This window comes from Brachyhypopomus gauderio, unplaced genomic scaffold (genome assembly GCF_052324685.1).
Source record: "Brachyhypopomus gauderio isolate BG-103 unplaced genomic scaffold, BGAUD_0.2 sc75, whole genome shotgun sequence".
Lineage (NCBI taxonomy): Eukaryota > Metazoa > Chordata > Actinopteri > Gymnotiformes > Hypopomidae > Brachyhypopomus > Brachyhypopomus gauderio.
This window is the reverse complement of record NW_027506896.1, coordinates 950,001-976,482: the sequence shown is the minus strand read 5'-3', so window position 1 is coordinate 976,482 and position 26,482 is coordinate 950,001. Positions and strand designations below refer to the sequence as shown.

At 46.3% G+C, this 26,482-nt stretch overlaps 1 protein-coding gene across 1 annotated transcript in view; it reads left to right on the top strand.

Moving 5' to 3' along the window:
* The first annotated feature begins 16,413 nt into the window (after positions 1–16,413).
* Positions 16,414–26,482, top strand: part of barhl2 (BarH-like homeobox 2) — a 33,283-nt gene continuing 23,214 nt past the window's right edge. Inside the window, exon 1 of the mRNA XM_076990479.1 lies at positions 16,414–16,532. The gene's annotated coding sequence lies outside the window, so the exon portion shown is untranslated. The remainder of the gene's footprint in view (positions 16,533–26,482) is intronic.

Genomic DNA, 26,482 nt, shown 5'->3' with positions numbered 1-26,482 from the left:
CCGGCTTCAAAGTTGAACCCACTTTAGGAAAGGGGATTAATTCTTCCTCCTGCATGCTTCATTGAATCTCTCATTACCAAACTTTGTCTGTATTGATGTTAGATTTGATTGAAGATTAGAGCATTTAGCAAATCTTGCTTTTCCGCATGTATCGGCTTTTTCAAGCGCACAGCACTGCGCCCGCTGGTCAATATCCTCCTTTTTATCCCGTGTCTGCTTCATTTAAACTTAATCAACTCCGTCAATGAACTGGAACAGTATAACGTCCCCGTGGTGCAATGTTGTTCTTTTGTAGTATAATTCTTTACTCTCTCTCCTTCTCCCTTACCCTGTCTCAACACACTGGCACTAAACCTAAAATTATACTATAATGATGCATTCCAATCAATATGATAATGAATATTGATTTGGCTGAATGTATGTGTGCGTGACAAACTCTTCGTTTCCTGGTGCTATAACCCCCAGGAATATCTTATAGTCCAGTGCAGACAGTGAAGTGACGCATACAACAGAAAAATATGTATCCTGGCAAGGGTGCTGTTCTTGACAGGTTGGAATCAGAGTCTTCCTCCCTCAGACAAGTAAACCACGCTCGAGTGCACTATCACACACTGGGGAAGAGGCAGTAAATTTGTATTGTTTTCCTTATGTATTATTCTGTTCGCCTTTGCGCATCTACAGCGCAGCACGGGCAGTCATTTTTATACGGCTGCCCAAGGAGCCATTTCGGAAGTATATGCGAGGAAGAATGTGCGTCACCATCTGTTGCCACGCTAATAAATGTGCCAGGCTCTGGACTATCCGGTGGTAATCATATCTTTAATCATCATCTGGCATGTGATATACATCTTCCATAAAATCCCCGGATTAGAAAAATTCGACGTCCCTATGTCACTCGGCCACGCGGCCGTCTCGTTGAAGTTTGCGTAGTTGTAAAAGTGGGGAATTATGTTCCAGATCCTGGAACACGCAATGACGGAGACTTATCGCCAACCTCTTTGAAAAGAATGAGACATAAACTCCACTGGAATAAACCTCTTATTAAAGTCTTACATATTCCGAAATGTTTGGTTATGGGAATAGATAATATAAAGTGCGATGAAGAATGTATTCCTTGCTTTATGTATTGCTTATTTTAGATTGCGGATTAGTCTAGATATTGCTACAATCCTCATGGTATCACATTTCCATATTCCCTTTTCTAATCACGCATTATAGTTGAAATAATTCACAGCATAAAACAATAAAACCTTTAATTAAAAGACCTTTATTATGACCTTTAATTAAAAGATGAACCTAAGTGAAGTCCCATTTAGATTATGCGATTCTTCTTGCAGGACATTTACATCAGAGACAAGGCCATCTCAGGTGAAGTTTTGTGTCTGTAGTAGGATGGACTTAATTGTTCACGTAACAGAATCATTGGGTTTTTGTTCAGATTTGATATGTCAGTGAAGGCAACCCTAACAAGAGGTGTAATGTTCTGTAATTTCCCGACAGGTCAGACATTGTCTAATTAATGTAACCTGAGGGACTTGTTCAAGCCTTATGAGCCTTATGTGAGTAAATGTACATAAAGTCTCCACCACAGAGCTGTATGTGTCCTATGGCACTTATCCAGGACTCTTCAGGACATGCATGTTGTATAACACTGACCCAGGACTTTTCAGGACACACAAGTTGTATGACACTGACCCAGGACTCTTCAGGACACGCATGATGTATGACACTGGCTCAGGACGCTTCAGGACACGCACGTTGTATTATACTGACCCAGGACTCTTCAGGACACGGTACAGCACTAACCCAATTCTCTTTTCTCTCTCTCTCTCTCTCTCTGTCTCTCTCTCTCTCTCTCTCTCTCTCTCATATAACCCACACCTCTGCAGTACATTCTTGTCTTCCTCTACAGGTATCGTAAGGATGTTAGACATCATAATTTGCAGTTTCGAAGCTAGGAACAGTGGGCATCCAAAACCGAAGACTTATAACTGTTTACAAATCAATTGGAAAAGCCGTTTTAATCTGGAAAATAGTTAATGGTGCTTTGCACGTGTCTAATGGTGTTTTCCTCACCTCCTGCGTGGGAGTCCCACGATGATGCTGTTCACGTGAAGTCTCTCTGTTCCAAACCTGTCTCGGCAAGGCTTCTCATTATTTCTTCCTGAAAGTATTGGCACACAAAGGAAAGTGTGATTATTGGTGATAAATATATAAGCATTACGCTTATCTTATTCACTGGTCGCCGTATGAGCTCACAGCGTCACACATAATGGGCAATGCCTGAGCCTGCAGAAGGTGACGATTCTCCATTTTCTCAACACAAATGTCTTGGGTTTTTTTCTACAGGCACTCGGAATGAAAAGCTAAACATAGTAAGAGTGTGACATGTAAACATATCACAGGACGAGAGAGGAAGAGGAAGAGGACAAGAAGAAGAACGCTTAAAAAAGAAATGGTGCTTCAGATGCTATGTTTTATTACCAGCTGAAAATAAGTAGATAAGAACAAAAACCTATCAGCTTTGTTCAGCCATATCTATGTATTAGTTGAGCTATTTTGTGTTGATAAACGGTTGCAGTTACAGTGGTGCTAGTTGTGATTCAAGTGATGCTGAGCTTACCATGTTTAAGAGTAATAAGATCCCTTCCCATGATCCCTTAGGTTCTGGAAGTCATGTCCATGCCTGTATGAGGCATCTGGTGTGTGGGATGGTGCTTATTCACTATTATTCACTAGGAGTCAAGGAATCCTTTAACCCAGCACATCTGATGTAAGATGTGAATGTTAAGTTTTAGTGAGGAGTAGCATCAGTACTTGTGAGATTTATTTTAGGTATGTGTATTGGACGTAATGGAGTGTGTGTGTGTGTGTGTGTGTGTGTGTGTGTGTGTGTGTGTGTGTGTGTGTGTCTGGGGGGGGGTGGGTGGGTGGAGATTGCTAAACAAAAGTGATATCAAAGTCAACCAGATGTATGAGTGTGTGTGTGTGTGTGTGTGTGTGTGTGTGTGAGAGAGAGAGAGAGAGAGAGAAAGAGAGAGAGAGAGAGAGAGAGAGAGAGATAGAGAGAGAGAGAGAGAGAGAGAGAGAGAGAAAAGTAGTCTATGTGAGCATTAAAAAATGAAAGGATGAATTGAATTGAATGTATTTCTTTTTCCCTCTCTCTCTATCCCTCTCTGTTTGGGCATGATTTCTGAGGTCTAATCTTTTCATCTTTCTCAGTCAGGCTGTAAACAGCTGTCATGTTTGACTGACAAGCTTACATGTTCTTCACATGGTCCGACGCTGGTGTGAACGTCTCAGCCTGGTCTGAGCTGGCCAGTGTGGCAGCGTCTCAGTCTGCCTCCTCAGAAGGAAACCACACTGACATGGAGAATCAAGACGGAGAGAAGCTTGAGACTTTTTGCTGTGCTTTAATCATGCCTCCTGTGGGCTCCTGCTTGCAGCCTGTGCCAAGCCATGACTGGATGAGTGAGATGTTTCAAAGTGTTGAACTAATTTAACAAGGGCCTGGCATTTGAAAGAATAGTGGAAGTCTCACGCACTGTTCTGTGCTATCTGTAACACGGCTTCGCATTTTCCACACAGGAGACACTGATAATGTAGGAGAGTGTCCTTCATTAACGGCTGATGAGATGTGCTGTGTGTCGTAAGAAACAGAAAACACTCTGAAGGACATTAAAAAAATATGTGTCGGTAGCCTTTTTCGGCAGTCCAGTTTACACGATGGCTTGTCTTATAACATCAAGTGCTTATGTTATATACAAACATTTTGAAAATGACCAGTTTTTGGGGATGCCATGTGGGACATTTCATTGGCTTTGTCAGCTGACAGACCGAGTGTCTTTGGCCCACATGTGGCAGTAGAGGTTCTGAAGAGCTGCCGAAGGTGAACCAGCCGAGGTGCGAGTCGAACAGAGAGAGGACATGCAACGCGTCTACAGAGTGCAGACGGGCGTGTCTGGAGCGCTGGAGCAGTCGAGCCGGAGAGCCACCGGTGGCGTGTTTGTTTGGCCAGCTGTGTGGAGAGAGGAAGCAGGCAGAGAGGTAATTAAACCTCCCGTGAGATTCAGAGAAGAGCTCTCCACCTCATTCACCTCAACTCACCTATTAGACCACCGTACCGACACACTGGAAGCCTTCCACCTTGTGTCGACACTCAGGACCTGCATTTAGACACCTCGCACCACAGCTGACACTTCATGGTGGTTTTGTGTTTCACATCCAATCACACTGAGCCTGAAGGAGGGGCTTGGTGTGGGAGCTTGGCACACCACGATGTCCTGGACCAGGGGAAGCATATGAGAAAAATCGAAGATGAAATAGGCAGCTTGGGGCTTTTAGCTGTGCTGGGTTTTTAGCTGAAACAAAGGGCCTTGTTTTCTCTGTACCTTGTAGTATTTGCTCATCTGCAAGGATTGTAGTTCTGCCCAGATTCACCACAACAGATCATTTGCATTTCATTTAACTAAAGAGAATATATGCATCAAATGCTTAAAAAAATCCCAAATGAAAAAAAAAACCCTGCAATTATGTCCTTGATTGGGTTAAGCTTTCTCTTTGCCAACCTGTCTGAAAAAGCTACGTCCAAATGGGTGGTGTCTAGGCTCCGGCCTCCAAAAGCTACACCCTCCCCCCACCCCATTCCCCATTGCCCTGGCTGCCATAGGCCCCATCTCGCATTCCTCAGATCCGCGTCCAGGCCTCTCCTCCCCTCGCTCCGCGTCCCAGATAATAGAGCACACTCCGCCTCTGTTAGGCTGCCAACGGCTGCCGCCCTGCCCGCCAATAATGACCTGAGGGGACGCCTCGTGACAGGCCGGCTATAATAACGCCTCCAGCCACGGACAAAGCAGCCCCCAGGGCTCCGTTTTTAAATACTTTATACTTTAGACCGAGGCTAAGAGTCATTTATTGTTTTTTGGGGTCATACCTATGGATAGAGCGCTGGAGTGCGAACATAAAATGAGAAATCGGTAGAGGAGACCCGTGCTGCTCACTCAAGGTGAAAGTCCTCTTTATAAGAAGATCGTTTCGTCTACGAGTTGGCGCGTGGACGCGGGTCTGGGGGCGCGCCTGCTATACCGCGGAACGGGGCTACGCTCTAAACGCATTTTGTCGCACTCAGCTGAGCAAAGAGCTGAGATTGCTGTCGCACTACAGAGAATTAACTCCACGTTGTCGCCAAAGCACAAGGTTGCGTCCTTGACTAGGACTTTACCCAAGCATTTTATTTTAGCCGGACTAAAAAAGCTGGGCTGAGCAAAAAATGGTGTTAGGTAGAGTAATGGCGCATCACTGCGGTTAGACGGTCGCGGTTTCGGTTCCAATTACGTCGTATATAATTCCGCTCAGCTGATAATTAAATGTTGCGATTTCTCCCCGTTCAAACATGCCTCAGTAACGTTAAACGGATATGGAATAATACGAATGAGCTCTTAATGTAAATCGGACCGCTGCGGAAAGCCCGCGAGCGCTGATAAGTAGTTTCTGCTTCGCTTAGGTCAACAGGCTCGAGCCGTTTGCGTTGGAACAGCGTCGGTGCGTGCGTGCTGCTGGCAGTCAGCAAAGCTTTCAGCTTTCATTTAACTGCTGTTTTATCATTGCGCCTCTATTGGAGAGCATATTGTTGGCTGGCTATTCTGAGTTACACTCTAAATTGGCGCGTGTTTGCATACTGTTGGGTCAAGAGAGAGGTGACCTGAATCATGTATTTAAGCGCGAGCGCGCGCGCGTGTAGTTATGCTGTAGACTGATAGAGCCCAGCTGTGGAAGCTACTGTTGAGACAGAGCTCAGGGGAGATGGAGACGGCATAGAGAGTGGGTAGAAAACATACTTCACCTTATTGATTTTGTCGATTGTTCTAAATGAGGAGCACTTTAGGCCAAGAGCTCAGCCCTATGGCTCGGCAGAGCTGACCTAGGAGCGCGCGCGCGCACACACACACACACACACACACACACACACACACACACACACAAACACACACACACACACACACACACACACACACACACACACACACACACACACACACACAACACACACTCGCATACACCTGGCACACAGCTACATGTAAGTATAACACACACACACACACACACACACACACACACACACACATACACCTGGCACTCAGCTACATGTAATTATAACACACACACACACAAGCACACACATATACACACACGACATGCCACTTTATTACTAATTTAAATTTGGTATTATACAAGCATGTTTGTTTTCACACCTTGGCACAGTGTTGGGTCATGAGTACCACAGGTTATTCAGGATATATGTCACATATGATCTGTGAAAGCGACAACTGCAGTGTAATGAAGTAGGAACGCAGGCAGTAGGAATGACAGTGTTGTTCACAGGGTTTCCAAAGGTACAACTATATTACAAATATGTTCTTTGAATTTTCTATCACAACCAATTAAAAAATTGTATAAAATAACATAAACCTAAAAAAAGCCAATGAGCCTTGGTATTAACAGTATCTTGGTGTGAACAGTATCTTGGTATTAACAGTATCTTGGTATGATTCAAGCCAGGTTATAGACTGCTTTGGCTGGGAGATTGGGGAGGGGTGGGGGGTATTAAAACAAATGGGAATGGAGTTATAAGCTGTTGAAGGTTACGCAGAGTTATTGCTCTAAACATATATTGCTCTAGCCATGTTGCTGGAAGATGTTGACATAGCATGCTGACTGTTGGCTTCTTTCTATGAACCATTAATATGGTCTGGATAAAAGACCTTGATTTAATTCACATTGAAGGAAAGTTGTACATTGCCAAGGAGCAAAATAAGGATATCAGAGACAGAATTATAGACATGCTCAAGATAGGAAAAGGACACCACACAGGAGCTTGGATCCACCAGTGAGCCCTGCTCGATGGAAGTTTCATCATATCACGAAGGCAGTCTAGATAAGGCCATCTCTCAGAATTCATCAGAGCGAGAAACAGACGTATGAAGGAAGCCAGCAATAATGCTGAAGTGGATACAGAGTTCAGCGGTTGAGGCTGGAGTGAAGGTGCACCGGTCAACAATATTAACACCTCTGCATATAACTAGACTGTGTCAGAAGGTGACTAGAAAGAAGCCATTACTGAAGAAAAGCCACATCACAGCACATCTGCAGTCTGCTGGTGAGTATCAGAGTGTTGTGAGTATCAGAGTGTTGTGAGTATCACAGTGATCCACCTACAAAGTGGAAAAAGGTTTTTGCTGTGTGTGACAGAAAATGAACAGCAGCCACTCTTTATCTAACACCAAGGCAACAGGATGGTGCGACTTCACGATGTGGGTGTCCTGATCGATCTCAAGGGCAGATGGATGGTTCAAAACCGAGTGACACTGTAAGACGTGCATCGGCATTGCTAAAACAATAAAGCTTGGGAGAAGATTCCCCTTTCAGCAGGATGGAGATCCCGAACACAGGAGACCAGGACCTGAAGCACCTGGAACAAGTGTGTCAGGAGAAATGGGCACACAGCACCGTTGATGGGAATAATATTACTGGCTGGAATTATCTGGCTTTTCTGGTTCATGCTAATCACATGACTCTTGAGGGGGTTGAATACTTTTGCAAGGTGCTGTTGTTTTGTGCATGATATTTTTGTATGATATAATTATGAAGAAATGTACAACTCCTAAGGTCCCATTCATTTTACACATGCAAACAGTTTAAACAATTTACCAGTAAATATAAATACAGTTCACTTTTGTTTTTGGTGGCTTCAGAGATATGTCTCATTCCACCTGTACTGTTATGGGCAGAGGAGAGACAGCAGTGAGACAGCAGTGAGACAGCAGTGAGACAGCCCAGGCGATGCCATGCTGTCCTGCACTGTTATTAAAGTGTGATCAAAGATGCACTTAAGTGGAAAATAAACAATCACTTTTCACAAGCCTTTCAACAACATCATGGAAATGCAAATCTCTCAAGCTGCTGCCATCCATCCTGCAGAGAAGGGAAAAAACATGGAGTAGTGACCACTACACACACACACACACACACACACGAATGCATATATACACATACACATTCACATACACGCACACACACATACTCGCATGCATATACAAACATACACATACACGCACACACACACACATGCACACACATACACACACATTCACATACGCGCACACACACATACTCGCATGCATATACAAACACACATGTACACGCACACAGTCAAACACACATATACACACACACACTCAGACTCGGCCGAGTGTAATTCAGCAGAGTAATGGCAGTATAATGACCAGTTTGTGCTCTCAGGCAGATTGAATGATAACAAAGTACACGTGTCACAGGCAGTTCTCTTCATTAACATCCCATCATACTGAAGAAAGTGGGAGAGAGAGGGAGAGAGAGAGGGAGAGAAAGAGGGAATGAGGGAGAGAGAGGGAGTGAGAGAGAAGGAGCATGGTTCAGAGAACTTGGCTTGCCTCATTAAAAGCTTGTCGACGCCTTGTAAATTTTCTAGGAGCATGGGGTGGAAAAATCATCTGACAAACTCCCTGGTAGGAGGAGACACGCGAGCCCGTCTCCACCTGTCTCACCCATCCACTTGGCTGGAGGAAGAACAGACATTAGAGGGGAGAGGGAGACAGACAGGGGGATAGACACAGACAGAGAGGCAGAGATAAGAGAGAAGCACCCAGACATGCAGTACACACGCCATGCGTTCAATAATAGACATATAAATTGCTTCGTTTTCTTGTTTTGGGTGATGTCGATTTAGCTGCTAATTGGTGACAGAAACTGTCAAACGGGTGGCAGCTAGTGATTGCTGTGGCTTCTGTCAGGATAAGGTGAGAGGATTGTGAGATGGAAATGGAGAGAAAAGACACTTTTTATCTGATAAAGGAAAGAGGATTACTCCTCCCTGCCCCTCCTGCTGTCTGATACTCACCCAAATCACATTAAAAATACAAAGCAAAGACAGTAAAGGAAACAATAAACTTGGCATTATAGACCCCGCCCCCCCTCCCCCTCCTCCGCCCCCTCACTCACTCACACTTGCATGCTTTCGTCTTTTCCCTTTCCTGTTTGCTGTCTCTCAGATTGATCAATGTGTTTGTTTGTAGAATCTTTGTTTATTTGGTGACAGGATGCAACTGAACACACAAATCCAAGAGCTAAGCCTACTCAGAGAATGAGAGAGAGAGAGAGAGAGAGAGAGAGAGGGAAGGAGAGATAGAGAGAGAGAGAGAGAGAGAGAGAGAGAGAGAGAGAGAGAGAGAGAGAGAGAGAGAGAGAGAGAGAGGATGGCCCAGTGATCTCTTGGGGCCATCCTGAGACTCTGGCTCAGGGAGTATTGAAATGAGCAGTAATTAGGCTTTGATACTCTGGCAAATGAACAGTAATTAGAGTGCTAGTTCAGATCCTTTGGCTGGGCTGCTCATCCAATATTCCCCCTATTATTGAATGTTAAGATCAGCTCTCAGCCATGCACTAACAACATGGCATTCAGTGGCCTGCACAGATGGCACAAGGGGTGGCTACTGGTGGTATTGTGTGTGTGTGTGTGTGTGTGTGTGTGTGTGTGTGTGTGTGTGTGTGTGTGTGTGTGTGTGTGTGTGTGTGTGTGTGTGTGTATGTGTGTGCATGTGTGTGTGTGAGAGAGAGAGAGGGAGAGAGAGAGAGAGAGAGAAAGAGAAGGAGAGGGAGAGAGGGAGGGACAGAGAAAGAGGGAGAGATAGATAGAATACAGAAAGATAGATAAGGATGGAGAGACTGAGAAAGGATCATGCATATGTATACTTGAGTGTGTGTGTGGGTGCATGTGTGCGTGTGTGTGTGTGTGTGTGTGTGTGTGTGTGTGTGTGTGTGTGTGTGTGTGTGTGTGTGTGTGTGTGTGTGTGTGTGTGTGTGTGTGTGTGTGTGTGTTGAGACAGTGTCTGTGTGAGCTTCTGTGATGCTGTGTTTTTGTGAAGCCAAGTATGTGTATGTGAGCTCGCTGCCGCTGTGTAGCAGGATGTAAAGACAGGTCACCAGTGTCTGGTCATCTCTCAGAGGGGATCTTCTGGTTATTAGAGCTGCACCAGATCATGGGCCAATTATACAGAAAACTGTCAGTCAAGGCTGTGTGGCAGTGTGATTAGAGCCAAAGGACAAAATCAGGTGAGGAGCGCGGATCTTTCTGGGGGCAGCTTTGATTTGCTAATGAGGGGAAGAGGGGAGAGGACCGGGGCAGGGTCCCCAGCTGCCGGGGCACACCTCTCTGCTTCATTCTCACTCTGACCTTCTTACGCCATTCAGCTTTGATCCACCAGAGAGAGAGAGAGAGAGGGAGAGAGAGAGAGAGAGAGAGAGAGAGAAAGAAAGAAAGAAAGACAGAGATTGAGATGGAGAGGAAGAGCCATTGGGGGAGAAAGAATGAGACTCAGAGAGCAGAGAGAGAAAGAGATGTGCTCTTAAACTCTTAGACAGGAATCCACATCATGAGCAAAAGCCTCTCTCTCTCTCTCTCTCTCTCTCTCTCTCTCTCTCTCTCTCTCTCTCTCTATCTATCTCTCTCTTAAGGTAGCAGGGCCCAGAACTCCCTGTGAATGCATGTGTGTGGGTTTGTGTGAGTCTGTGTGTGTGAGTGTGTGTGTGTGTGTGTTTGGGTCAGAGTCCATAAACAAGACTATTGCACCCCGATCACACTGACAGGCCAACAGTCATCAAAGCCAGGGGCCTTCTGTACACCACTGAGGCCAAAGGTCTTCTTAATGATCTTTAATAGCTTTAAACACACTGATTGACGCCCCATAACCCTCTGTGCATGTTTCAAACCCCACCCCCTTGAGAGGGTGGGGCCAGGAGGAGAGAATGAATTAAAAGGACAAGAGGAAGGAGGTCTTGGCAGGCGGGTCCACTTCTCCTCAAGCAGGAGACATCATTTTGAAGAATGGAATAAAATCAGAGAAAGAAGAAAGAGAGATGGGACACAGGCACCTAATTTAGCAGCTGGCGGTTGGAGGGGGTGGAGGTGTGACATGGAGGTGGGCGTGGCACAATTCTCCATCAGAAGAAGGTGCAAGCAGCAGCAGCAGAGATGTCTACAGGAGGGAGAATAGCAACAGTGGAGAGGAGAGGGGAGGAGAGGGGAGGAGAGGGGAGGGAAGGAGGAGGAGAGGAGAGGGGAGGAGGAGAGAGGAGGAGAGGAGATGGGAGGAGAGGAAAGAGGGGAGGAGAGGGGAGGGGAGGAGTGAGCCAAGAGTGGAGAGGAGAGGGGAGGAGAGGGGAGGAGAGGGGAGGAGAAGAAAGGAGAGAGGAGGAGAGGGGAGGAGAGGGGAGGAGAGGAGAGGAGAGGGGAGGACAGGGGAGAAGAGGGGAGGAGAGGGGAGGGGAGGAGGGAGCCAGGAGTGGAGATAGGGCACACACTGGTACCAGCATATCATGCGCAGTGGGGGCCTGTAATAAAGCAGGAGGAAGGAGGAGAGTGTGAAGATGACAGCTCAGGCAGCTGATGCATGAGACTCAATGCTAATTCCTCAGCCTGCCTGTGATGGATCCTGAAGTCTTGAGCACACTTCCCATTAGCCTCTGTCTACGACAGTCCCAATAAAGACATTATCACAGTCCAGTGGAGCCTCAGAGAGAGGGTGTGTGTGTGTGTGTGTGTGTGTGAGCGCGTGAGGGCCAGGGCCAGGGTCAAGGCAGGACCAGTCGACAGAATCGCTCAAAAGCTCAAAATCTCTCTGCAGGATTTCACTACTCTCCATAAAAAGTTATTGATGACTTAACCTCTTGGGTGCGGGTTAGTGGTGATGGATACATAAGGACTGGGGAACCTCACAAGATAACAAGGCAGCCTGTGCATCACTGTCTAGCCCCCCCCAACCCCCCCAGGGTAAAAATAGAACTCATGCTACACACTGCATATGCGCTACATCCAGACTCGTGTTTCGTTGCTCCGTAGCATCTGAAGGTGTGTGTTTGGGGGATGATGCTTCCTTGCATGTGTGTATGTGTTTGCGTGTGTTTGCGAGCGCTAGGTTAAATCAATGAATGGCTTTTTTCCAATTCCTTGCTCGTTCAGCACTGCAGGCGCGTGGACTGTTTTATTAAGCGCTTTATTGCATCACTCTACTGCAATTCAGGCATCAAACCTCAGCCTAATCCTTCGTTACCGCGAACATTCGGTCCAGGTGTGTTTACCATGCATCTTTTATCTTGTACTACGCATCAGGCTAATATTCTTGACAAGCAGCGCCGAGGATATAAATGACCGAGGCTTCGGACAAATAGGGAATCCGAAGCTGTGGCGAGTGGCGTTGGAGCCGGGGCGTTCAGAACGGCGCGCGACTCCCGCGGCTGACAAATAGGGCGGGAGAGTCGCGGAAGGCGCGCGGAGAGAGGTTACGCTGACAGACAAGGAGCACAATTATCACACCATGATGAAAGAGCGGCGGCCGGCCAGCGTAGCGCCGTTAATTACACTCCTTTCCACGGGCCTCTAATGTGAGGAAAAACACGCAATGACAAGTGTGTAAAAGAGCAAGCAGTAAATTACTGTCAGAAAAAATAAACGGAGGAGCGCGCGGTCTGCTCGATGATTTACGGGGGCAATTAGTCACCGCCCCACGGAGATGCTGAGGACAGCAGCGGAGCGGGAGAGTGTCAGATAGAGGGAGCGAGAGGAGGAGAGAAGGAGGGAGGGAGAGAGACGTGGAGAAGAGAAGGAAAGGAAGTAGAGAGAGAGAGAGAGGTGGAGGAAGTAGGGGCAAAAGAGTATGTATGTATAAAACAAAGTAATGAAGCCGCGGAGACTGGGAGGGAAAGTAAAGGGGTCACGTGGGCCGTCAGACGGCGACCTTCTGCGCTCGCGCTGGGTTGGTTTCGCCTCTCGTGGTTTGTATCTAGGCTTCTGCCCAGCTGATCGGGCCGCGCGCCCCAGAGGACCGTGTCCTGACCTGACGTTCTGCAATTAAATCTGCTTACTGTCCCAAACTGCAGAGAACAGGGCCGGCAATATACCGCACTCAAAATAACGCATAAGTGAATTTAATGCAGAACAAAAGTGAAACAAATGTGACGGCATATTTTTAAATAGCTCTGCTCCGTCTGAAAAGACCAGCACCTGCGTCAGTAAAATAGGACAATAAGGCGTTCTGCAGAGACCCCAACCAGCTGCCAGCACTCAGCGGGCGAAACCAACTCTCTGCGCTGAGCATGTTCCCTACGGGGCGGAAGATAGGAGCTTTTAATCTGCCATGTTTACCGTAACACATGAATGTCCTTTCGTCACTAAACGTTTGAAATGAGCAGCGGTCCCACACGCAGGCGCACTTTAATGGGCCTTAATCGCCTTCTAAAATGACGCCGCAGCATCTCGGCACTTCAAAAACTGGTTCCTTTATTTTCCTCTGTTGGTGTGGGCGCTTGGACTCTTTTCTAGTGACGTTAGCTAACAGCAGGGACTTATTTGCTCAGACGTATATCCTTCATTTTGCATAAAAGCGTGATGTGACACGACTGCTTTCATCACGCATTAAATACCTGCCGTACATCTTTTAAAAGGAAATTAAAGCCATTGGGAATTCGCTCGAGCTGATGGAGAACTAGAAACTACATAATCGTAAATGACAGCCGGTGTCGTATTATTTCTGCTAATTTCACTCATTCTGTTACACTGAGCACGGCGAGCCAACTGGCTTCTCCCGGATTACAGTCATCTGACATGATCAGGGAGGGGGAAGCCACATTCCTCAAGGCTTTGTCACATTCTGTGATCGTTTACAGTTAACGGATGTAATGAAAGACCCTGTCAAGCATCAATGAAACGCACACCAAACAGTCTCCTCTAGATGCCCCTATTGATTAGGCCTGTTGGTTTGGGTATGTCAGGTAAACCAGATGACTGGGAAGCATGCACGGTTAGTTTGCGATATACTGATGAAGTGCTTAGATTTTTCATAGTATAAAATAAGATCAATTTTGCTTTTAGTATTTTAGTCATTCTGTATGCTATATGCTGTACATGTTGATAAGCCAAAGACCCTCTACTCTTTTAAGCAAATTAGTCATACCAACATATCTTTAAAACCAGTATAGGAACATAAAGTGGTGGTGGAAAAAACAACAATCCAGTCTGTATTTGTGTTACAGCGCGTACATTTATTCTTATAGGTCAAAGCTGTGTACTCAGAGCCAGGTCAGAGGCCTTATCTGTGTTTCATTGAATGTATGTTTCCAGGTCAGTTGACCATGTAAGGCCACAAATGTCTTGTAATACACTTGCCAGCAGAGGTGCTATCAGACCAGAGAGAGGAACAAGGAAACAGACATAGTGGGAAGAGAGAGATAGAGAGGGAGATAGAGAGAAAAGGAAAGAGAGAGAAAGATGGACAGAGAGATGGAATAGAGAGAAGGACAGAGAGAGAGGAAGAGAAGGGGATGAGAGAGGGCGAGAGAAGGGGGAGGAAGAAAATATATATGATAAATCAGATCATCTCTAAAGGATGAGCTGTGGTGTGTGCGTGTGTGGACTCAGGGGATTCATCCAGACGTCCTGTCCTCTTGCTCTATGACTTGTATCACATGTTCTTCACAAGCATGGAGCTCTTCCCGCAGCCAGTGGCCATCACTTAAGTGCGTCACACAAAAGGTTGGAAAACAGGCAGGATGAGAGGAACAGCTGGCGAGAGCCTGGTCAGGTTGATGAGTGACGGCCTGCCCCGGTCCTCAGCTCCGCCGCGAGCTCGCTCCGCACACCCATCCTGGTCAAGGGCATCTTTCTTCGTGGCCGGTGCTGCTCGATGTGTCTTTGTCATCTTATTTTTATCCTCTTTAGGCCGCTGTTTGTCCCCCCCCCCCCCCCCCCCCCTCCAAGCCTCTCCCAGGCTGGTCTCTGTCTGCCACATGGACAGCTTTCAGCTTGGACACGTCCTAAGACATCTCAGTGCATGCTGTCAACCTGCATATGGATCCGTGCACTGACATTTACGATCAATACCAGTTTTCAAAAGGCTAACGTTTTTCATGTCAGAACTAGACTCTTCCCCTCCATTCAATAGAAGGCAAGTGAACATCTGTACTGTGTTTTATGACTATTTTATTTGTATTTTATTTTCAGAGGATCAACTGTAAATCCACAAATCAATTAAAACGGACAAAATATTGAAACAACGCCTAACTCACTTTTTAAGTATTTTAAATAACTGAGTGAACAAATTGCTTTAATGGAGGCCATTCAGGTCTATAACAGAAAAATTTCATTTAGCACAAAAAAATCAAATACTAATGTTTTTGCATATTTTTGCATATTTCCCTCATGCGCAGACCATACCGCTGACTCAAGAAGGCCAGATAATCCCATTTTTTTAAATATTCATTTACCAGAGAGGTACTGTAATGCTTCAACACCTAACGCGTTTGATGTCAGGCCCTGGACACGGAAGGTTTCTTGCATCTTTCAGTATGACCCATCAATTTAAGATGTGTCTGATAAATTTTGCATGCCCTCCCCCCACCCCAAGCATTATATATTCATACTCCATTGTAATAATAGACTATTCATCTTTAAAGGTGGGGGAGGGGATTTAGCGAGGGCTTGTCAGGCTGGTGAGTAAAGATGAGGTCTTTGATGAAGGCAGCGCGTTGACAACATACAGGCCGGGCACTTCATGCGTGTTGTGTATGCCTATTTTTATTATTCTATTATAAGGAATTGCGTAAGGGTATTCTTAACTCGTCTGTGAACGACATGTCCCAACGGCCCGTAAACTGTAAGGTTTGGCCAAACCCCGTAACGTCTTTTAATTCACATGTAATTAAACCTGATTACGATTTGCGCGCGTGCACAGCGGCAGTCGGCATCAGCGGCGAGACCGTACCAGCAGCATTCCGCCAGAGAGAGAGAGAGAGAGAGAGAGAGAGAGAGAGAGAGAGAGAGAGAGAGAGAGAGAGAGAGAGAGAGAGCAAGAGAGAGAGAGAGAGAGAGAGAGAGAGAGAGATGAATCAATCTGTGTAATAGGGGGAAGGCCAAACGTAATAAATAATACAATAACAAGCCAAACTAATGAGCCGTTGCCAAGGTGAATTTCGCGGAATAGCCCCCCCCCCCCGTACAAAACTCCACTAATAATCCAGTGGAGTCGCGCTCAATGATAAAGCGTCGCCATAAGGCAACACCTGTGCAATTAAAACGACGTATTCCTTCCACGCGTTACATTAATTTTAGCCTTTTGTAAAGGCCCAATGAGCACGCTAATAATCTAGTCTACTTGACTCCGTGTCTAGCCGAAACAGGGCGTCTAATTAGGTAAAGGTAATTAATTAGAGATAAACGGAGCTAATCAAGAGCCGTTAGCGCTCTCTCTGTCTCGTCATTAAACCGCCCAGCTCTCCCGCTCTCTTATTGGCCGCTTCGCCACCTATCCAATTAACGCGAGGAAAAGTGCAGTTTCAACTAAACCAGCGTTCACAGCTCAGCGTGTTCAGAGTGGAGACAGACGCAGAGTGTGCTCGTGCGCGCGCACGGAGGCGCAGCAGGAACGCACGGCGCTCCAGCACCTCAGGTGAACTATCACGGACCAGTGCCACCAAACATCTTCTGATACGTACATTGCTAAGCAAAAATAATCCCCCGATAACTGTGCTATGTTGGTTGTGGAATAGTCACAACTGCCTTCAAGCATTTTGTTCGCTGCTGAAAGCCAGAGAGAGGACTTGGGTGTTCGTTACTAAAATACTTAGTTATCTCACATTTCCTCTCACCGTTAATTGGTGAAAGAGCGTGCTCCGATTGCGCTGATGGTGTGGTTTAGCAGCGCGATGTTTAACGCAGCATCGCATTTGTTAAAAAAATGCACGCTTAGGATTTTGCGTTTTACATCTCACCCTCTCTTCGTGGGGAATAATTTCTGTATTGCTTCCTGAGTTTAACAGCTTCAGTCTCGGAGAATCATGCCATCGCTTCAACTCATATTACGAAATAAGAAACAGCGAGCGTCGGCCTGAACTCGCAATGCAAATTCTAAGCGGCGTCTCGCGCAACACATCCAGGAGAAAGAAAGGTCTCCGTTCACGCGCGCGTGGACACATCGCGTCCAATTGTCACAGATAAAAAAAAATTACTCTTTCTGCTGTGGCGGAGGAATCGTTAGAAAAGCTGCACTTTAATGGTTATCCTAATAGATGGTGACTTAGCATTCAGTAACGCCAAGGGAAAGGGCGGGAGACAAGAGAAAGCTGTGTGTGTGTGTGTGGAGGAGGAGGGGAGGGACGGGCAGAATAGGTTTGTTGGCGTCTTGGGCCGTTTGAGCGGAGGAATATTTTAGGAATTGTTATTATTTTTCTCTACGCCACCCCCCGTCTCGTACACAAGGGAGTCGTCTGCTACAAGCAGGCAAGCCGCTCCCTCGACACACATCATTAGAGGGTTTTTTACAAGCGACAAGCAGGCTATTTGGCTGTCATTGGGATTGTTTGAAGAGAATATGTTTATCTGCCGCGTGCTCTAGAGGGACCGGCGTCAGAGAGCGCGCGCGGAGCAGATCACCGATGAGTATTTGACACCGCTCTTAAGCATTTGTCAATATTAAGGCTAATAGGCTAGTCACGTGTCTGCTAAATTGGCAGCTCATTGTATTTTACTGCGCCGCCTCAAACTTGACCTGACCTTTAACCTCTCTTGTCATAAACCAGATGACCCCCGTGTACTCCACTGAACCAACTGCTAATTTCTTAAACAGCCGCAAGAAGTTAACGTTACCCTGTTATTACTTATGTATGAAATCGGTATGATAAGTTATTTTGCAAAAAATATCCTTATAAAAATGGGCAATAAACAGGAATTTTTTTGCAGAATTATAATATCCAAAAACATTTAACACAATACTTACACATCAAATACATGGTGACCAATAGGCTGCATGGTGTGGAATACATTAAACACTAAATATAATACTGAACTATAAAGGTGTTTTCCTCTGTAATTGTCCTATTTTTCTAGCTATATGTAGAGCAGAACTGTTTACAAAAGTGCAGACTAATTTTCTAATACAACACACATGAATGATGAACAGAATGAGAAAATAAAATGCACGTGTGTGTGTGTGTGTGTGTGTGTGTGTTTGTGTGTGTGTGTGTGAGAGAGAGAGAGAGAAACAGACCAGTGGCCTGCCAGCCTGTTTAGGAAGAGAGGAAAAGCGCTTTGTGGAGGAGTCGAGTGTGTATGCGGATATGATGGACTGTCAGACAAGAAACGAGGGCCGATAATGCCGCCATCACCAACCCAAAGTGCGTGTGTGTGCTGCATTTCCAATTGAAATGAGACAGAACGGAGGCATACGGCTGCTCATTATCCCCTTTTCCTTCGGGGGAGGAGCAGTAGGCTTCCAGTCTGTAGCAGAGAGAGGGAGTCGCAGAGAGAGAGTCGCGGGGAGAGAGAGTCGTAGAGGGAGTCACGGAGAGACAGAGTCACAGAGAGACAGATTGTGTCCCTTGCCCCCCCCCCCCCCCCCCCCCCGTTAAAAACTAGAGGCGAAGGGATACAAAAGATGAACAGTACCTTGAATTTGAGAAAACTAACAAACATTCTGGTGTGACTGGTGTTTGTACACCGAGGATCACCCAGTGTGTCTGGGTCCCGTTACGAGCTGCTGCCTTCACCACGGGCAAAAACGCAGGCGTGGCAGGACGGCGGTCACCTCCTGTCTCACAGCTACGTGCTGACGGCGTAGGAACGGACCGTACGTCACACCGACATGTCCTAAAATATCGGCCTCAGTGCAGCTGACGGTTACAGCCCCCTCAGCAGTGTTTAGATAGTTTGACTTCACTGAGCTTCCCCTACTAGACGCCTCTTACCAGCACGATTAGAGCAGCGCCAAGATGAAAGATGCTCAGTGTATTTTTAAAATTGTTGACTTTCCCCCTGTAATGATAGCCGGTGCAATTAAGTATTGGCTCCAGGCTCTCCACGTCCTTGTGTGAAAAATCTCAATTATATATGTGTGAGTGCAGTAGAGAGCGAACGTTTTTGTATTAGTGTGAGGCTTGACGTGTGTGTGTGTGTGTGTGTGTGTGTGTGTGTGTGTGTGTGAGGTATCAGGTTTTCAAGGTTGGAAACTGGCTTGTTCATATTTGACCGCATCCAATTTTCAAAATAGTTCAGAGGTCTCTGCATATTTAAACATGTTATTATTTCATTTGAAAAAATTGGAATGAAACAAAAAAAAAAAACGAAGAAAACAGTTAAATTTAATTTCGCTCATAGAAATTAAACATGTTCAGCAATGATTAACTGATAAATTGTCATTAACCTGTTTATGATTGCTTCAAAGCCAGAGTCAATAGGAATGATTGACTTGACTCCATGGTGTCACATGTGCCAGTATTGACATTACAATGGTGCTTTTCTGAGTTTCTTTTTGCCAGAGAGAGAACCGTTTAAGGGTGACAGTAACAGTGACTCTCAACCCAAGCACAGTCTGACTAGTAGCTTAACATTTACAGTAGCACACACCATTGACTTCGCAGTGAGAGTGTTCGTTAGGGGTGGCAATCTCCTGAAGTAGAGATAAACGGATCTCCCCCTTTCACTGACTCACCCCAGTGAAACTGCCCAGTGCCTTCCCTGCAACAGAAAAAAAATATCTGTGAGGAACACGGGAGGTGTTGGGTGGTATTCCTCCTCTTCACTCCTCCCTGAAAGCACACCTCTGAAAAACTGCATAAACGTTAGACTCTTAAATGATAAAAGCATTTAACAAATTTGAACTGATTTCAATAGGCAATGAGTGCAATAGGCAATGGATGCTGCTCCTGTTTTGTGTAGCTATTATGGGATGTTAGCAGTTGGAGAGAAAGAGAATGGGAGGGGGAGAGACCAATCTCCTTGTCACCAGTGTATCTACTTGTGAGGTGTTCAGGAGGTGGGCCTGGTGGAGCCCGCACTAGCGAGTCAGCACCCTCGTCTCTGCCTGGTGCTGATGGGCTTGGCCTGCAGACAGCAGGTGCACTGTGGGGTGCAGAACACTGAGGTTAGGCTGCTAGCGAAGACATGGGTCCTGCCTGCCACAAGCCCCTTCCACAACCATGCTCTCACAGCAGTGAACAAGCCTGTCTCTCTTTAAGCCCAAGATGAATTGAGGGAAGGTGGCATCATTGTAGTTCCAGGCAGGACGAACCATCCAGCAGAGGCGTGAGCAGAGCGCGTGTTCTTCACAAGGTCCTGTAACTCACCCCGTCAGGACATCTTTAGGCTCCGCCCCTCTCTCTCTGAGGCTGACAGGCTGTTTGTTAAGAAGTTTAATTAGGAATGGGTGCTCTGGTGGATGCTCTGAGTGGGGGCGGAGGAAAACAGACCGTTTTTTCCTGCTATCTTCTTCTTCTTCTTGTAACATGCCTACAGATGTGTTAAAAACTAGCGAGGAAGCGGAGGAGTGAAGGAGAAAGCGTGAGAACGCAGGGAAGAGAAACGCAACAGGCTCAGAAAACTGTGAATGGACCCAAATTACAATGTAATGTTCACCGCTGCAACTCCACTAACAAGTCATTAGCGAACTGTCAGAGACATTTATTTGTTATACTACGCCTACAGCCAAAATCACAGAGCTGCCGCGCACACCGAGTGCAATTAGATTTAAAAAAGGAGCTCATAAAATATCCTTAAACCACAAATGTCAGGAGAGGAAAAAAGAAGAGATTGGAGAATGGGGAGGGTGGCCTTTAACGCCTCCGTGCATCATTTTCTTGCCTTGTTTCTGGTTTAATGTGCAGTAATTGTGTTTGCATCATCAGTTCCCTTACTGTGGTGCCTCTGGCCACAGTGCAGGGAGCTGGGGTGGTGATGGATTTTAGAGACTCTTTCTCACTGGGAAGGCCGTGCAGATATAGCCAGGCGGCTCCCAGAAGGCACCAGTAAACTGCAAGCCATGTCACAAGATTCCACTTTATTGTTGTTGTTGTTGTTGTCGTTGTTACTGTTGTGTGGTTGTGGTGGTGGTGGTGGTGCTGTTATAATTCCTGATGCATTTAGTGGCCTCTGTTGTAGCTTTGAAGACGATCTTTGGGGAGCAGTGAATCAGAGCACACTCCTCTAGCCCGCATCCCTCACACACAGAACTTAGTTAATTAGTTTCATACCTGTGGGCAGATTCTTTCTCTTCCCGTCGCCGTGGTGATGTTATTAAGCACACCCATGATGACTCCCTCAGTCGCATCCACATCCAGTCTCACTCAACTCATGTATTTTGCATGTGTGTGTGTGTGTGTGGCCTGAGGAAGGCCCTATACCGTTGTGAGTGGCTTCTTCCGTTAGTGTGGTGTGTGTGTGTGTGTGTGTGTGGGGTCTTCTTCCGTTAGCATGGTGTGTGTGTGTGTGTGTGTGTGTGGTCTTCCGTTAGCATGGTGTGTGTGTGTGTGTGTGTGTGTGTGTGTGTGTGTGTGTGTGTGTGTGTGTGTGTGGGGTCTTCTTCCGTTAGCATGGTGTGTGTGTGTGTGTGTGTGGTCTTCCGTTAGCATGGTGTGTGTGTGTGTGTGTGTGTGTGTGTGTGTGTGGTCTTCCGTTAGCCTGGTGTGTGTGAGACTGCTCCCTTCCATTCAGCACCCCCTGCCTCATCCACTTTCTTTAATGGTGGATTGCGACGACGTTCTGCTAAAGAACGATTCATCGTTCCTGTTAAACCCCACTGTCCGTCACTAAAGACCCCTTAGAATGCGTCTACAAATCAGTAAGCCCCTCCCCCGAGACCCCTCCCCTCACTACCATTAATAGGTGTGTCAGAGGCTGTTGATGTGGAGGAAACTCCTTAAAGAATAGAGAGAAATAACCGGGAGCAATGCAGAAGACACTAAAGCGTTACTTTACACAGCCAAAGGGGCAATGCAAGGGCCCCCCGCCTGCTCACAAGGATGTTGTGCACAAACAGTATGCTAAACGCCGTCACTGGGGACCTGCTTGCAATAGCGACTGACTTAGGATGGAACCCTTTGAAAGTGATATTATTTAAATGAAGGTTTTGTTTCAGCTTTTTGTCCATGTTTGATACCGGATTTAAAGAGGGCAAGTTCAGCTGGGGTTGAAAGGTAAACGCTGTGTGTGACTGTGAATGTTTCAGCTTAGGCCGGAAGAGGCGTGTTCTCTGTGAGGGTGGGAGGGGCTTCCTGCAAAACAGACATGTCAGAAATGCATATGTAAATGGTATACTACAAAAACATACAAAAAAGATGAATACTTGCAATTGAATGGTTTAGCTGGGGAAATTGCTGAGATTCACCAAGAAAATTACTTTAAAATGATAAAAGAATAATTTATTAATGAGTATATATATTGTTTTTTTCTAATTGCTAGCTAAATCATTCATTTTAGTTGAAAATATTTTTTCAAGCTTGCGGTTTGAGTGAAATAACAAGCTCTCTGCTCTTTCACAAGCATCTGACAAATGGCTAAAAAACAAAAGCCCAAACCAGAACATTTGTGAAGTGCTCAGAGTAGAACACGCCTGAGTGTGTGAGCACGGCTCGGCGCACAGCTCTGGTCAGACCTGGCCTGGGGCGGTCCGCAACACAGCAGAAACACAGACACCTATCACTCACCTGAGCAAGCTGAGAGCAGAGACAGCAGAGGGATGATAGAGACAGAAAGAGAAAACAGGGATAGACAGACAGAGAGAGAGAGAGAGAGAGAGAGAGAGATATGGGGGCGGCTTGTGATGTGCAGGGGATGTTGCGTTTATGATGGGCGAGGTCTGCTTGATGTGGCACTGTCTTGGCTGTAAGTGCTCTGTAAAGCCTGCTGACAGACTGTTGTAACTGCAGCTCATCACAGTTAAAGCATGCAGATGGAGACAGATGAGCAGCGTACCGCAAGGAGAATATAAATATGGCTGCTGTCGGAGGGAACACACACACACACACACACACACACACACACACACACACACACACACACACACACACACACACACACACACAGACTCTCTCTCTCTCTCTCTCTCTCTCTCACACTCTCTCTCTCTCTCTCTCTCTCTCACTCACACACACACACACGCTTGTGAGCGTGCGTGCATACATATTTCTCTCAGAGACACAGAATCACTGATATAGTCCTTGTGCCTTCCACAAGCAGACCTAGAGCTAGTACTATGCCTTACATCCGTACCCTTACAGAACATTTGTACCTGCATATACTTAATTTTAGCCCAAATATTTATAGTATTTTTTTATGATACATTTTTGTTGGTAATAGACATTTTCAGAATGGTAACTTTTCTTTGTCTTTGGTCTATTGCCCATATTGGCCTAATGATATTCGGTCTTGACTGTGTGTTGAGTGTGATGTGAGCTGTGGGACGTCATTTCTCTTTTCAGACTGCTGGTGTTTTACTGTGCCACTTCAGGTTAAGCACCGCCTCTCTCCAGCCCACCGCCTCCTGAGGCCGCAGCCTTCTGGCTGCAGGGCTGCTTCTTAAACCCATCACGCCTAATTGGCATGTCCTATAACTCATACCCTATTATAACTCGGGCTTTTGCTCTGCGCCCGGTTTGACCCACGCCCGACGTCATTCGCCGCTTTCACTCGAGACCGTATCATAAAGAAATGTTTTGAAATCGCACGCACGCATTACGATCATTTCCCGCTCCGGGGATCGAACAGCACGTGGTGGATCAGGTCTGATGGATGCCGGCGTCTCTTCATTCTGCCCTAGCTGAGCTAATTGGGATGGAAATAAACCAAAGGAAGATCAAATTAATGTGGCAGGAAGGAACAGCACATCAGCTGTCCCGAGAGCGCGGAGAATAAAACGCACCACGCGGCAGTCTGCTGTGGAATTACAGTAGCATTTAATCCTTCCATTAATCTGACATACCACAGAGTGTGTCACTGTCACCATACAGATGACTACCTCTATCGGCAGTTAAAACATCATGACTCACTGGATGGCTAGTTAAGAGAATAGTTCTTTTTTTCTTCATAATCAACTGCATTTGAATTTTTGAAGTTTTGTTTTTGTGAGGCGTTTGTAGGTTTCAATTCTAAAACTGTGCAGTGTGGGCTAATTAGATATTGTATATCTCAGTATAATCTAGCTGTCTAAATTATACGTATGTGTGTTGTGTGCATTTGTTTACCCACACAGCAGTGTATGTCCCTCTTACCTTTGTGCTGTACAGTGAACCATGTGTAATTACCTGCTCAGTGGCTAGGGTAATTAGCTGGTCAGTGGCTAGGGTAATTAGCTGGTCAGTGGCTAGGTTAATTAGCAGTACACAGGCCTTCATTACACTTGGGCCCCAGTGCTGACGTTGCAGTATTGGGGCCTGGCTGGAAGACGAAATTTAGGTTCTGCTGGTGCTGGCCTGCTGGTAGGGGAGCTGAGATCCACCGAACCACAGCGCCACTACAGTGAAGGTCCACGGGTGGGATCAAAGGGCTGGCCAGGTCCAATCATCCATTTATTCGGGCACAGCAGGGGGCCTTTCTGCAGAATAGGGTTAATTCACTCGTGCATCACTCTCGTGTGCATCACCCTCATGTGCATCACTCTCACGTGCATCACTCTCACGTGCATCACTCTCGTGTGCATCACCCTCACGTGCATCACCCTCACGTGCATCACCCTCACGTGCATCACCCTCACGTGCATCACTCTCACGTGCATCACTCTCGTGTGCATCACTCTCGTGTGCATCACTCTCGTGTGCATCACTCTCGTGCATCACTCTCGTGTGCATCACTCTCCCGTGCATCACTCTCACGTGCATTGTGCTCAACTTTCCCTTGTTCAGTATTGCGGTTTCATTTCTGCCGTCCTGCAGTTCCCTGACAGCTCCAGCAGTCCCTGCTGCTGGACTGCAAAACCTCTTTATGGCTGCAGCTGAGAACTCGGTGGTGTGTTACGTGGACCAGACAGCCTCAAAGATGTGGTCATTATGCTCAGAGATGGGAGGGGCAGCTAGTAGGGGGGGGGTAAAAAGGGGGTTTTGCTTATGATGTAAAGTAGGCTGTGCTCATTAATCTGAGCAGTGGTTGGTGGTGGTAGGTGGTGGCAGGCTGATTGATACTACACCCACTCCCACACGCAGCGCGCCTGCATGTAAATCACACAGAGTACATGTGCTCACACTGCTGAGAGTCCTCCCTCTGCCGTCCGCCACGGCACGGCCGGCACTGAGCTGGCCACGCCCACCAGGAGGGGGTGGGGAGAGAGTGTGGCTGTGTGATGGCCTGCATTTGACACTGCTGCTGATTATGATATTCTCAAACACTGTGGTGGAGTTAGGGGTCCAATCCTCAACTGGTAAATATCAAACATCATACAGAGGATTTTTATTTAAACATTTAACGTATGAAAATACTACAGTTCTTCTTATCTGCCACTATATGTGGCTCCAGTAGGCTCCATTTTAGGGTCCATTCCTCTTTTCTGTACACATACTAAAACTGGGACAAATGTTCTATAAAAATTTATTGGTTTAGTGACAGTTTGAACTGATTTCATAGATGATGTCAGTATTTCAGGTAAAGTGCTTCTTTATTACTGAAGTTTGTCAGTGCTGTCAGTGTTTCACACTAGGTGCTGCAGACCCGTCGTAGTGTTCACTCATAGCATTTATTTATTTATTGACATAAGACTGATGGATGTACACACACAAGTTCTTGCAGCAAAACCAATGTTTCCTCATGTAGACAAAGAACACAGAAATCTTTGAAACAACAAGAAAGGATAGAAACATATTTTCTCAGTTTGATGGCAGTATTCTCACAAACAGCAGCACCTTCACCTCAGTGAAAAGCCCAAAGTGTAGGAGGGGGAGAGACAGGCAGAGACAGAGAGAGAGAGAGAGACAGAGAGAGAGACAGAGGGAGAGGGAGAGGTGAGAGATCTTTAAATATCCTCAGTATCACATGCATCACTGCTAAGGCAAGTGGTTTGGCCCTGGAGGCTTGAGACTAAAGTCTTCTCCATCTTCTCCATCTCTCTCTCTCTCTCTTTCTCTCTCTCTCTCTCTCTCTGCTTTGCCTTAGCAGTGCTGGTCTTTGGTCTGAGGGTGATAAGTGCTTCTCATGAGATGGCTGTTCTCAGCAAACTTCTTCCCTGTCTGGTTAGCCTAGTCCAGGGTGACCGTGTTTAACTCCTGCTCGTTAATCACACACGGAGAGTCAATTAAAGACATCCGTCCTGCAGGGCTCGCACTGGTGAAAGTGTCAGAGTGAAATGATAACCCTGAACAAGTCACTATGGGGGATGGTGCGTGCACGAAGAATGATACCATTTTAAATGCCTAACTTTGTTTATACAGAAACACATATTTCCATAGCAAATTAATAAGAGTCTCAAGGTCAGTGTTGGCATGTGGTCTTTGTGGTAGATGTAAGTGACCTGGTACATTCATTTAATCATTCTTTTAATCTAGATGGAAGCGCTCTCTCTTGCTTTTTCTTGCCTGCTACAGATACAGACATCAGGGTGGATGAAAAGGTCGGTGAGGTCAGGGGTTATTTCTCCCCAGGTTGACC